This window comes from Schistocerca serialis, chromosome 2 (genome assembly GCF_023864345.2).
Source record: "Schistocerca serialis cubense isolate TAMUIC-IGC-003099 chromosome 2, iqSchSeri2.2, whole genome shotgun sequence".
NCBI classification, from domain to species: domain Eukaryota; kingdom Metazoa; phylum Arthropoda; class Insecta; order Orthoptera; family Acrididae; genus Schistocerca; species Schistocerca serialis.
The window spans coordinates 279,296,066-279,311,444 of record NC_064639.1 but is presented as its reverse complement, the minus strand read 5'-3'; positions in this window follow the sequence as shown (position 1 = coordinate 279,311,444).

Sequence of the window (15,379 nt, the reverse complement as noted above, 5' to 3'; positions counted from 1 at the left end):
GTGGGAGATTTAAAAACAGCTACGGAGTTCAGCGTATCCAAATCAAATTTGAAAAGATACGTCCGTAGAGCTGAGAATAATCCCAACTACTGAATTGTCAAATCAGATTGAGTCGCCCGCTTAACCCGCTGGGCAGAACAGGTAATAGGACTGTGGAAAAGGCCAAGGGTTGAGGTCAGTTTCTGCTTCTAATTGTCATTTATTGTAATTTAATAACCTTTACAACCAAAGCGGCACATAGCCGAATCTTAACCGAATGCAACTCTTTCACGGCTGAAGGCCTCCAACAAGAAGTCGTAACAAGACAAAAATCCAATTACGATAACAATAAAATAATTCAAAAACAACATACGCAAGGTCCAATACAAATGGCTGAGGGCCAGATGAAATTCCAAAATTTTAATATATATTACCATAGGCCTATAAAGGCAGAAGGCGAAGAAGAAATCTTAAGAAATCAAAAATTCAATTAAGATAGCAATAAAATAAATTAAAACCCAAAAAGGCAACATATGTAAGGTGCAACACAAATGGCTGAGGGCCACAATTAAATTTCAAAACTTCAGAATATATTACCATAGAATCTTAAAGGCAGAAGGCCAGCATGTTTAACAACAAGAAACCTTAAAATAGCAATAAAATAAAGAAGCAACACGATTAAACTTCAAAATTTTTAAAATATATTACCATAATATTTAAAGGCAGAAGGCCGCAGTGTTTAAGCCTGAAAGATAAATTTAAAAATTAATTTTGCAAAATTTTAAGAAAACAACCATTAACCATAAACCTAAAATTTAAAATAGGTGACAACAGATAATTAAACACGGGTGGCACTCAGTAAGCCTCCAGGGAGGTCGGTCTGCCCTCGTTCCCTTAGATGAGACAGGTGGTGAACCCAGCTATACTTGATCCGTCGGAACCCAACCAGGGGTCAGCCACGGACCGACCGACAGAACGACTTGCTTCCCGTCAATCAGTAATATGAGAACTCAAACTGGCAGTGTTACAAACGTGATAATCCACAATGGAGTATGTATTAGCTGTCAAAATTACACACCATGTTGGACGGCGACAACAGGTGAGGAAAGGACGCTGCCTGAAATTACGTTAGTGACCAGGGCAGGAACACTGACGGCCACTAGGCAGAAAATTCCGCTGGTACACTTGAATTTGAAACACGGTAATAGTTAACTTCTTTGAAAAGAACACTGCCTGAATTTACGTCAGTGCCCAGGGCAGGTAACCAGAACACTAACGGCTACAAGGCAGAAAGTTCCGCTGGTGCACTCAGTTCGTAGTCGACCAAAAGAGTTAATTGCACCGCATGGCGGTTGAATCTCAGCAGTAGAACCACTCGGTGTTACTCACCGGAAAACCTCCCCAACAGCAAACCACCGAAGCGGACCACGAACATGAATAGACGTGGCTTGGGTAGTTGAAACCACTACTCAACTTTGACGTCCTGGGTCGGCGAACCACGAAGCTCGCAGCGATCGGGCAGCTCCACACACGCTACGACACTGCGCAGGGACTGCCAAAAGCCCCAGCCGACTACACCGCGCGGAGATAATTTTCCTCGTCCGCAACACTCGACCAACTCCCTCCAGACCCCCTTGCCGGAAACTATATGCACCAAACCAAAGATGGTACACGGCGCAAATGTCGATACACATCACTGCTGCCACACGTAGAAGGCAGAAAAACCACAACGTAACCGCGACAAGGGCGGGAATCCAAACACGGATAGACAGCGAAGTTCACGAAAACTCTTAGTTGCGAGAGAGCACGGCTCACAGATGGGAAATTTAAGAAATATGTTCACTGTGGAAGAAGACGAGCTGGTGGCATATCCAGTTTTGTAGACAGCAGACCTTTTAGTCCAACGGTGATACATCTCATTGCCATATTGGTAGCTTATCAACTAGCATAAAGAAATAGCTTACTACTCAGATTTGACAAAGAAACGTGTTATAGGATATACTACTTGGCATCCTACATTGTCTACTCACAAGGCGGAAAATTCAATTGGTGGTCGAGTGAGGGGATTCAATAAAATAAGAGTAACTTTACATTAAGCTTTAAAAATACTTGTACATCGTCAGAATGTCATTAAAATATTTTCTCGTTGTTAATTATTTTTGAAGATTCCATATTCCTTAGTCTAAACTGGCCGCTAAATGACTTTGTGTCTTAGTCCTGAGATAATATTCGTAATAATTTCAACTTTTATGCAATAGTTTCCCAAAAAACAAGCATTTCTCTCAAAAAATGTCAAAAATACATTACATACAGATTCAAGTGATTTTCAAGTAAGGTAAGTTAGGTTAAAGTACAAGTTGATTTTTTGTATCTTTAACAAGTGCTTTACCGTGTTCAATTATTTTACAAAATTGTCAAACAATAACCATCCCGTTTCGCTCCGAGTTTCCCTATCACGTTAAACAGTATTGCGTTTTTAATTCTTTTCATTCAGTAGTAACGAGCCGGAAAGAGACCACACACTAAAACACGTATAAGACAATTACAGTGCGCTAAGAAAAAGATTATAAATTGAGGTGGAGTCTGTTATTCTGTATACACTCACATGGCAACTGAATTACAGATAAACGGTGTTGGTGCTAAAGCTCACGTGCTGTTGTGGCCAATGCAATCTTTCGGCAAGTCATGTGATTGGTACGTCATTGCATCCTCTAATAATAAGCTACGTTACGAATGGGCTCCGCCATTTTCATTTGTCTCTTCTAGCAGCGTGCTGCGGTACCGTGACGCGGGGATTTCAGTGTCCAGCAGGGTTTTAGATCTGTACCTACAAATAAACAAAAAGTTAATCATGTAACTTTATTTTTTCAAGATGACTATCCCCTCGTACATGAAGTTGTCTAAGATTTCTTCAAAGTTCACATTCAAACCCGTGTGATATATGTAATATGATTGTAGATATAAAGGGACATTTTGTTCATCAAACTGGTTGAAAGCAAGCTAAATAATCATTTTTTAAACGATTGATAGCAGGGAAATAAGTTATCAACGTATTAGATGACGGTCAGTTTCGCGCTGGGAAAGGTAAAGGCAACAGAGAGGCAGTTCTGATGTTGTGGTTGATAATGAAGCATGACTGAAGAAAAATCAGATCACTTACATAGGACCAGTTGACCTGGAAAAAACATACGACAATATAAAATGGCGCAATATGTTCGAGAAAATTAGAGGTAAGCTATAGGGGTACAAGAACCAAGGAGGAGCAATACAAGTGGAAGACAAGGAAAGAAGTGCTCGGATTAAAACGGGTGTAAGACATTGATGTAGTCTTTCGCCCGTGCTGTTCAATTTATTGGTCGAGGAAGAAATGACGGAATTAAGAGAGAGCGTCAAGAGTGGGTTAAAATTCAAGGTTAAAGGATATCTGTGTTAAGTATCACTGATTACATTGCTATTCTCAATGTAAGTGAAGAAGAATTACAAGATGTGTTGAATGAAATTAACCATCTAATGAGTACAGGATATGGACTGAGAGTAAATCGAAGACAGACGAAAGTAATGAGAAGTAGCAGAAACGATTACAGAGAGAAACATAACATCAAAGTTGGTGATGGCGAATTGGATGAACTTAAGGAACTCTGTTACCTAGGCAGCAAAATAACCCATGAGGAATGGAGCAAAGACGACATAAAAAGCAACTAACAATGGCAAAATGGGCATTTCTGTCGAAGACAAGTCTACTGGTAACAAACATAGGCCTTACTTTCAGAAATAAATTTATGAGAATGTAATTTGTTGCAGTGAAATAAGGACTGCGGAAAAACGTAAACAGAAGAGTATCGAAGCATTTGAGATGTGGTGCTACAGAAGATCGTTGAAAATATGATCGACTGAGGAGATTGTCCGCAGCATTGGCGAGAAAAAGGATATGTGGGAAAACACTGATAAGGAGAATGGACAGGATGACAGAACATGTGTTAAGACATCAGGGAATAACTTGCATTGTACTACAGGGAACTATAGAGGCTAAAAACTATAGAGGGAGACAGACTTTGAAATATACACAGCGGATAACTGAGGACATAGGTTGCAAGTGATAATCACAGGAAAACGTTGGCCCCGTCGAGGAATTCGTGGCGAGTCGCATCAAACCTGTCAGGACACTGATTACTGAAAAACAGCAGGTGAAATGCTGATGGATGCGTTTTTGGATACGTGAAGCGGCTTCTGGCGTCCCGATTTACCAATGAACAGGTGACTACAAGTGAATTTCTTGCATTTGCGTTATAAACTGGTCGCTAGGCTGGTACACTGGACAAATGTGCTGTCAAGATGTCCCATTCCGTCCTGTAGTGGGACCACATTAACAGCATTCCCTCCCCACTCCCTCCTCTACCACGTGCGTCAGATCCTGCGTGTTTGTGTAATTAATGTGACATCCTGCAGCAGTTAATGCCAAATCCATCACACACGCCGGTCGATATTTCGTGCCGGTTGGCTCAGTCAGGATCATCCTGGCCAGCCTACTTTTTCTACCAGTCTAAAAGCACTAATATTAACCAAGGACCTATTCGTAAAATAAGATAACTTTACCAATGAATAAATCCCTTACGTCCACTTGTCTTCACCTCTATACCTTCCATTCTAATTTCGTTAATTGAAACATGTGTTTAATTTAACAACCGGGTACAGGAACGAAGGTGTGACTCATCTCATCTCCAAAGTTCAATTCGGGACCAAAGAAACGTACGCTCTTTTTGCAAGAACCGACTCCGACATCACACTGCAACGAAATTTTAACTATTCAGATAGGAGGATGTGGGAAAGACCTCAGCCTTGACAGCTTTACTTACATGTCGTGACGATATTTATAAGTCTATACAGCCACAAGATTCGGTTGAAATTCATTTTGAATACTCTCCAGTACATTACTACGAGGGGTGATTCCATAAATCTTCAAGAAGTTTTTCGAAAAAATTAAATGAAGTTCTTTTTGCGTTTCGCAAAAGAATCAGTTTAACAATGAGCTGTACTTTCAGTGAAAGAGCTTTTCTTATTTTTCAATAAAAGAATTGAGAATATTTTGCGTCTTGAGAGATAATACTGTTCATTTGAAACTTCCTCGCAGATTAAACATGGCGCTCGAATATTGGACTTTTTCGTGAGCAAGAGCTCCACCGACTGAGCTATCCAATCACGACTGACGATCCCCATTACAGCTTTACTTTCGTTAATAGCATATAACTTGTCCTCCAAACTTCACACAAGTTCTCGTGCATACCTTGCTGGACTAGGCAAAGATCTCAGGTCCGATTCCTGTTCTGCATACATTTTTAATCTGCCAGGAAGTTTCAGATCGGGGCAAAATCACTGCAAAGTGAAAAATCGTTTTGAATACCATTGGTCATTGTCAGCTGCTTGTTTCCTTCACTGAAATGTTGCTAGAATGCCGAAATGTAACTTTTTCGGGGTAAGCCTCGTAAAACTATGGTTTCTTTCCGCTGAAAGAAAAATTGCAACAAGGGCCCATGTGTTTACCTTATGTAATTATTTCATATTATGTTCTAAGAACTGCTGAAACCTGCTCAAAAATTCACCTATAGCCTCCTAACCGTAGTCTACCGCAGACAGTCTCTTACGCAAAACATAATGACATCCTGGTAAGATGTGAAGACATGTTTCTTAAGTGTTGAACGACTACTAGTTCTATAACAATGTCATTATCGGAAATCTAAACAAAAACTATACTCATATGCGTATATATTGCCAAGTAGAAGAACGTGTAAATAGATGAATGACGAACACTAACTTCACTTAACGAAGGGTTATTCAGCACTTGCACATACAAGAGCGCGGAGCGAACTGCCTCCGGCCAGAACGCATACGGTATATATACAGGTGCAGAACATCCCAGTATAATGATTCTTGACATTTGTGGATACTTCTAGAATGTACTCGAACCGCATATAGAAATTAAAATTTCGGAGTTCAGATGAGTTTTGAACTCACGATCCCTATATGTAGTTCAAATGGTTCAAATGGCTCTGAGCACTATGGGACTCAACTGCTGTGGTCATAAGTCCCCTAGAACTTAGAACTACTTAAACCTAACTAACCTAAGGACAGCACACAACACCCAGCCATCACGAGGCAGAGAAAATCCCTGACCCCGCCGGGAATCGAACCCGGGAACCCGGGCGTGGGAAGCGAGAACGCTACCGCACGACCACGAGATGCGGGCTATATGTAGTATCATAACCACTACACCACGGTGACTGTGCTACTGAGCTTCTTCTGCTACAATATTAAGTACTTTGTCACCTCTGCACGAGAACGTGTAAATCGTATACTTTTGAATCAAGCGTTTAATCTAGAAAATTGTCCGAGGATGTCACATGTTGAAACCAACTATCTGGTTCCCAATGAACAACAGCATTATCACCATTTTCTACGTGACTACCTTTCAGTACTCATACGTGTAAGTCAGATACCGCAAAATCTTTTACCGTAACTTACTTTTTTATAATCTAATTCACCTACTTTGCAACGGATGGAGAAGGTATGAAATAACATCAATCGATTGAGAGCATGACAGAGAACCACCGCTTCGAAAAACATTGTCTTTGTTCCATGATGAAAGGTTACTAATTCGTCATTGTTGAACAATATACAAAAAACGGTTTACCACGTGAGCAACAAAATGAAACAGGAAGAACTTCAGTTAGTTAATAACGAAGGCAAGTGATTAATAGCATAACAACATTTTATTCTATGATGGTTGGAACATTAATAGTGGGAGCTATTCATTTACGACTTTCTTTAAATAGATATATGCGTCAAAGATTTTCTGTCCATCGAAGTAGTCTCCAGGATCGTGTATTACCGATGCTTCAATGTGAAAGTCGTAGAATACCCTTAACCGCGCCAGCTGTGCTGCTAGTTCGAGGGGACCAGTCAAGCATTGCCCGACTAATCTCTGTAACAGTTGTGAAGCAAATGGCATGAATTGCTTGCTTGAATTTAGGAATCGAGCTGAATTCGCAAGGCCTAAGTCCGGAGAGTGTGGTGGGAGGTACAGTACTTCGCAGTTCTATCAATCGAACAAATCAGTCACAACTAGCGTCGTAAGTGTCCGACCATTGTCTTGCAAAATGATGGATGGCTCCTGCAGAAAGCGTCACCGCTTCTTTCTCTCATTTGGTCACAGGCTGTCTTCCGAAAATTAACAGCTTGGAGAAAGAAGCGGCGACGCTTTCTACAGGACCCACCCGTAATTTTGCAGGACCATGATCGGGAGCACATTTCGCAAATTGTGACTGACATGTTTGACCGATAGGGCTGAGAAGTTCTGTTCCACCAACCAGTCTCCCCAGACTTAAGCCCTGGGGAATTCAACTTGATTCCTAAATTGAAGCAAGCACTTCATGGCATTCGCTTCACAATTGTTAAAGAGGTTCGTCGAGCAATAGACTGCTCCACTCGCTAACATAAATAGCCCTGATAAGGTTCTATTACGACTTCCACATCGCTGACAACGGGTTATACAGAACGCCGATGTCAAAATTTGAGGTAAAACTTTGAAACAAGTATCTTACTGCAGTCACCACAGAAGCATACTGCAGCGGCAACACCGCAGACACACCAGCGGTGCGGGTTGCCGACTCCGCTGCGAAGTCTGACTGACGCAAGAGTGTTTACAAGCAAGTACCAAAGTTGACAACAAACACGTAGGTGCGGCCAACGTCCATCAGAGGGCATCAACCAGCAGCAAAGGAAGGGAGCGCGACGATCAACAAACTACTTCCCGGCGATCACGTGTGTGCAAATAGTCCCGGAAATAACTTTCCGCTCGGGGCTAGATAAGCCGGCGCCCGGCAATTGAACAGGCAGTTCTCGACTCGTCGAGTCCGGAGAAGATAGGCCGGTGCAGCGGTGCGCCACCTCAACCATCCTCTCCTCCGCAACGATTGTGCTACGTCGCTTCCGTCGTGTAGGCTATCTACCAGCTGCTAATAGCCGACTTCGACGTGAAACAGTTGTACGGGTTTAGAGTCGAAGGGAACTGTGATATAGGATTTAGTTGTGATTTGCTTCATCCACAGAAGCAATCCTTATTGTTTTCTGGCTTTGAAAAGTTTGTTGCTAATGGTGGTTTATTGTAGTTTCCTTAATAAAAGGAAGTTGGAAAAATGAGTAGGTTCTTGCTTTGTAGATTTAGCATGCCTATTTTATATAAGTTTTGAGTAACTAGTTGCCACTATTAAAGTTGAAACTCTTGTAGATATTTATCTCCAGATTTTCTTTTCTCTTTGGAGATGTCAATTGCTCTAAGAATTATGGCATTTCGAGCATCTTCAGAAGAGAACCTCAGTCATAAGTATGTGCCCTACATTGAAATTTTATGTGAACGCTCTTCTGTGTAAGCCTCGCCTAGTTGTAAATAACACTCCCGTGTAAACAGCAGACTTTATTCGGAAGTCGGCATTAGTTTGTGTTCTCACCTTACTGCAGAAGCGCTTATCATTATTCTGTGAGAAAGAAGAACCCCACCACTATAGACATTATTTTGGAAAAGAGGGGAAATGTTATAGGGAACATGACAGTCACGGTTAGGCCTCTTCTCATAGGTAGGTAGGTAGAGTGAGTTCCCATCACAAAGGAAGTTTGTGCTGTGGGAGCCCTTAAATCAACGAAATTACATAAACAAATTCGAAACAAATTGGAGCCAAATATAATGAAAGTTAGCCAAAGAGAAGACTCCATGATTTTATATAAATAAAAACTGAAAGAGAGCTGAGACGCGGAAATCGTGTCCAAAGTACAAACATCATTCAAAGGTAAATCGTCTTTTTAGGAATATGAAATAAGAAGCAATATAGGACATGCACTAATATATGATGCTACTGATAGTTGTTTTTTATAGTCCATAAAAAAGCAAAATTCATTCTTGTTTATGATCTTCTCTTAACGCTGGAGGTGCCCGTATAGGTCAACAGGGATGAGAGTCAGTCAGACACGCGCGGTGATTAAAAACGCTGGCAGGCTGTTGTTTTTGAGCAATTTCTCACTCTCGTATAGACAAAAGCCAGGCTGGTACCAAAATTGCCTCTTATGGAATGCGATATATACTGAAACGCCAAAGAGTCTGATATAAGCATGCGTATTCAAATGCAGAGAGATATGTAAACAGGCAGACTACAAAGCTGCGGTCGGCAACGCCTATAAGGCAACAAGTGTCCGGCGCAGTTGTTAGATAGGTGTCTGCTGCTGCAATGGTAAGTAATCCAGATTTAAGTGAATTTGAACGTGGTGTTACAGTCTCCGCACAAGCGACAGATCACAGCATCTCCGAGCTAACGATGAAGTGCGGATTTTCCCATACGAACATTTCACGAGTGAACAGTGAAGATCAGGAATCCCGTAAAACATCAAATCTCCGACATCGCTGCGAGCGGAAAAAGATCCTGCAAGAATAGGACCAACGACGAATGAAGAGAATGTTCAGTGTGACAGAAGTGCAGCCCATCCGCATATTGCTGCAGATTTCAATGGTAGGCCATCAACAAGCGTCAACGTGCTAACCATTCAACGAAACATCATTGATGTGGGCTTTTGGTGTACCCTTGACGATTGCACAACACAAAGCTTTAGCCCTCGCTTGGGCCCTTCAACACCGACACTGGATTATTGATGGCTGGAAACATGTTGCCTGGTCGGACGAGTCTCATTTCAAATTATATCGAGCGAATGGACGTGTACGGGCATGGAGACAATCTCATGAATCCATGGACCCTGCATGGCAGCAGGGGACTGTTCAAGCTGATGGAGGCTCTGTAATTGCGTGGAGCGTGTGCAGTTGGATATGGGGCCCCTGATACGTCTAGATACGACTCTGACAGGTGACACGTACGTAAGCATCCTGTCTGATGACATGCACCCATTCATGTCCATTGTGCATTCCGACGGAGTTAAGAAATTCCAACAGGACAATGTAACGCCCCGTGCGTCCAAAATTGCTGCAGAGTGGCTCCAAGAAATCTCTTCTGAGTTTAAACACTTCCGCTGGCCACCAAATTCCCCAGACATGAACATTATTGAGCATATCTGGTATGCCTTGCAAGGTGCTGTTCCGAGGAGATCTCCACCCCCTCGCACTCTTACGGATTTATGGACAGCGCTGCAGGATTCATGGTTGTAATTTGCTCCAGCACTGCAACAGACATTAATCGAGTTCATCCCACGTCGTGTTGCTGCACTTCTGTGTGTTCGCGGGGGCTCTACACGATATTAGGCAGGTGTAGTTTCTTTGTCTCTTCAGTATACATACAGCTGTGATAATACACAATACGATTTGCTATATCGCAGATCTGCGAAAAAGGGAGCGGCAACCCCTCGCGTATCTCGGGTATGCATGCAGTCTATGTGACTATTGCACATCTCGGCACCGCGAACTCCCCATGTCGCAGTCTCGACCGGACATCAGGCGGCAGTTCGAGCGATGACAGAGGCCGCCACTTGTTAGCGCCCTATTCGCGTCGGCACAACACGTGACAAGAAAATAGTATAACGAGTATTCCATCGCCGGAAGCCATAAAGACCAGCGCAAGGACTATGCCAGCCAGTTTTTCCGGCTTCGAGAGCCTCACCTTGCCTCCGGGCGGATGCTACTCACCTCATCGCAGGGACCATTGCCGCTGTTTCCAGCTTTCATCGTTGCACTTACACTGCATTAGGGTTAGACTTTCCTGTGGCTGTGTTGGACCTAATCAGGACGACGTTCTCGGAACTTAGATTATTTCCCTGTAAGTGTATTATTCTACGAAGCTGCTAGTTGTGTTACTACGTAATAGAAATAGTCAGGCGACTTTTAGATAGCACCTCTATCAAGCGTCTGTACCAGTACCTAGGGAGACGCTCTATTTTGTGCTTTCTGTTCGTATCGTCGGATTAGATGTATTTTTTGTAAGTCAGCAGGCTGGATACCATTTTTCTTTGGAGTTCTGCTTATGCAGTCAGTGATCCCATAAAAGAACGGTAACCTAACGGAGTGAGAAGGCAGTTCCTCGTCATTCTTATTGCCCTGTCGACTGAACGACTATCGTACCCATCCAACTCTGATTCCAGGTTGTCGTCATCGCTGATACGGACGGCACGTCAGGACAGTGTGTTGAGCACTGCTTGCTGCTGGGCCGGGTGATGATCCGAAGTGGCATTTAAATAGCTCTCTTTGGATTTTTTTTACAGATGTTTGGTTTGAATGGCGCTCAAATGTGCAGTCACCAGCGCCCATACAAAGTCCCAATTTGCACAATTCAATCTAACCACTGTCACAAATGATGATGATGAAATGATGAGGGCAACCCAAACACTCAGTTCCCCGGCAGAGAAAATCTCCAACCAAACTTTTTTACAGAGGACCAGTAAGGCAAATCGCTATGATAGACGTTCAATATTAATCACGGTAATAAGAATGACGAGGAACCGCCTTCTCGCTCCATTAGGTTACCGTTCTTTTCTGAGGTCACTGACAACATAAACCGAATTCGAAAGAAAAATGATATCCAAACATCTTTCTTTAGTCAAAACAAAATAAAAGATTTTTTCCGACGGAAAACGGATGCACCTGATTGCCTCCACAATGCCGGCGTCTATTAAGTGGCATGTGGTTGGGGCAAAATGTATATAGGCGAAACGGGAAGAACTGTTAAAGAACGCATCAAGGAACACGAACGGCACACACGGCTAAAGCAAAATGTAAAATTGGCAGTAGCGGAAAACCATAAGGACTGAGACTCTGACTTCGATTTTAACGACGTACGTGTGCTGGCTAAGGAAACCAACATTTATAGAAGAAAGGTCCGAGAAACGGTTAAAATTTCCAAAAATGCATGTATTTTTAATAGAGAGGACGGCTATACGCTTCCGGCCTCGTGGTTCTCAGCCTTCTAGGAAGTGAATATGCGACCGCGGTGTGTAAGCAATACAAACAACGTGCTGCGAGTTACCTCGGCAGGCAATAATGTTTTGGGTAAACATGTCCCACTATTGCTCTGTCCGTTTCGCATACAGCCAATGATGATGGCCAACCAATAGCAGCAGGAGGAATTTAAACCAATAACCCTTCTCCGTCGGAAGTATGGAGTATTGCCTTTTAATTCAATGACGACGGGTCACCAATAGTATCCATAAGAGTTTAGCCCTAACTCCCCTTTTTCTGCATCAGCGCGTGACGGTGGCCCACCAATGGTAGTCACATGAATTTTAACCGATACTTCCACTTCTCAAGCACAAACGCCGGAAAACTCCCCTTTATAAGAGAACGCAACACTGGTCTCTGATAGTGTTCTAGCAATAGTGGACACGGAAATATCCTAAAGAAGATCCCAGCAGAGGGGTCGAAATGTCAATTATTTCAGAAGGAAATACACTCCTGGAAATTGAAATAAGAACACCGTGAATTCATTGTCCCAGGAAGGGGAAACTTTATTGACACATTCCTGGGGTCAGATACATCACATGATCACACTGACAGAACCACAGGCACATAGACACAGGCAACAGAGCATGCACAATGTCGGCACTAGTACAGTGTATATCCACCTTTCGCAGCAATGCAGGCTGCTATTCTCCCATGGAGACGATCGTAGAGATGCTGGATGTAGTCCTGTGGAACGGCTTGCCATGCCATTTCCACCTGGCGCCTCAGTTGGACCAGCGTTCGTGCTGGACGTGCAGACCGCGTGAGACGACGCTTCATCCAGTCCCAAACATGCTCAATGGGGGACAGATCCGGAGATCTTGCTGGCCAGGGTAGTTGACTTACACCTTCTAGAGCACGTTGGGTGGCACGGGATACATGCGGACGTGCATTGTCCTGTTGGAACAGCAAGTTCCCCTGCCGGTCTAGCAATGGTAGAACGATGGGTTCGATGACGGTTTGGATGTACCGTGCACTATTCAGTGTCCCCTCGACGATCACCAGTGGTGTACGGCCAGTGTAGGAGATCGCTCCCCACACCATGATGCCGGGTGTTGGCCCTGTGTGCCTCGGTCGTATGCAGTCCTGATTGTGGCGCTCACCTGCACGGCGCCAAACACGCATACGACCATCATTGGCACCAAGGCAGAAGCGACTCTTATCGCTGAAGACGACACGTCTCCATTCGTCCCTCCATTCACGCCTGTCGCGACACCACTGGAGGCGGCCTGCACGATGTTGGGGCGTGAGCGGAAGACGGCCTAACGGTGTGCGGGACCGTAGCCCAGCTTCATGGAGACGGTTGCGAATGGTCCTCGCCGATACCCCAGGAGCAACAGTGTCCCTAATTTGCTGGGAAGTGGCGGTGCGGTCCCCTACGGCACTGCGTAGGATCCTACGGTCTTGGCGTGCATCCGTGCGTCGCTGCGGTCCGGTCCCAGGTCGACGGGCACGTGCACCTTCCGCCGACCACTGGCGACAACATCGATGTACTGTGGAGACCTCACGCCCCACGTGTTGAGCAATTCGGCGGTACGTCCACCCGGCCTCCCGCATGCCCACTATACGCCCTCGCTCAAAGTCCGTCAACTGCACATACGGTTCACGTCCACGCTGTCGCGGCATGCTACCAGTGTTAAAGACTGCGATGGAGCTCCGTATGCCACGGCAAACTGGATGACACTGACGGCGGCGGTGCACAAATGCTGCGCAGCTAGCGCCATTCGACGGCCAACACCGCGGTTCCTGGTGTGTCCGCTGTGCCGTGCGTGTGATCATTGCTTGTACAGCCCTCTCGCAGTGTCCGGAGCAAGTATGGTGGGTCTGACACACCGGTATCAATGTGTTCTTTTTTCCATTTCCAGGAGTGTATGACGCGGCCTCACAACCCAGAAGATCTTAAGACGTATTTTTGTTTGTCAGTAGACGTGTTGAAACTTGATCACTGTTCTTCCTGCGTTTCCGTAAGGGACACATCACGTTTTACATGCAGATGGCTCACGACTTCCCTTCTTTCGATAATACTGACGACTGTGGCGTCGGGTTAAGTTAAAATCGTAAAATAAAATTTACCAAGTCCCAGAAGACTGTATATTAACATTCTCGTTCTGTCGGGCGTGTTGTAGAGCGTTTATTGACTATTAAACCCTTCGGTTCGTTAGAAATATTTGTCTTGTTTTCAAGGAAGGATGTTGTTGTTGTTGTGGTCTTCGATCCTGAGACTGGTTTGATGCAGCTCTCCATGCTACTCTATCCTGTGCAAACTTCTTCATCTCCCGATACCTACTGCAGCCTACATCCTATTGAATCTGCTTAGTGTATTCATCTCTTGGTCTCCCTCTACGATTTTTACCCGCCACGCTGCCCTCCATAACTAAATTGGTGATCCTTCGACGTCTCAGAACATGTCCTACCAACCGATCCCTTCCTCTAGTCAAGTTGTGCCACAAGCTCCTCTTCTCCCCAATTCCATTCAATACCTCCTCATTAGTTATGTGATCTACTCATCTAATCTTCAGCATTTTCTCTAGCACCACATCTCGAACATTTCTATTCTCTACTTGTCTAAACTATTTATCGTCCACCTTTCACTTCCATACATGGCTACACTCCATACAAATACTTTCAGAAACGACTTCCTGACATTTAAATCTATACTCGATGTTAACATATATTTCTTCTTCAGAAACGCTTTCCTTGCCATTGCCAGTCTACATTTTATATCCTCTCTACTTCGACCATCATCAGTTATTTTGCTCCCCAAATAGCAAAACTCCTTTACTACTTTAAGTGTCTCATTTCCTAATCTAATTCCCTCAGTATCACTCAACTTAATTCGACTACATTCCATTATACTCATTTTGATTTTGTTGATGTTCATCTTATACCTTCCTTTCAAGACACTGTCCATTCCGTTCAACTGCTCTTCCAAGTCCTTTGCTGTCTCTGACAGAGTTACAATGTCATCGGCGAACCTCAAAGTTCTTATTTCTTCTCCATGGATTTTAATACCTACTCCGAACTTTTCTTTTGTTTCCTTTACTGCTTGCTCAATATACAGATTGAATAGCATCGGGGATAGGCTAAAACCCTGTCTCACTCCCTTCCCAACCACTGCTTCCCTTTCATACCCGTCGACTCTTATAACTGCCATCTGGTTTCTGTACAAATTGTAAATAGCCTTTCGCTCTCTGTATTTTACCCTTCCACCTTCAGAATTTGAAAGAGAGTATTCCAGTCAACATTATCAAAAGCTTTCTCTAGGTCTACAAATGCTAGAAACGTAGGTTTGCCTTTCCTTAATCTTTCTTCTAAGATAAGTCGTAGGGCCAGTATTGCCTCACGTGCTCCAACATTTCTACGGATTCCAAACTCATCTTCCCAGAGGTCGACTTCTATCAGTTTTTCCATTCGTCTGTAAAG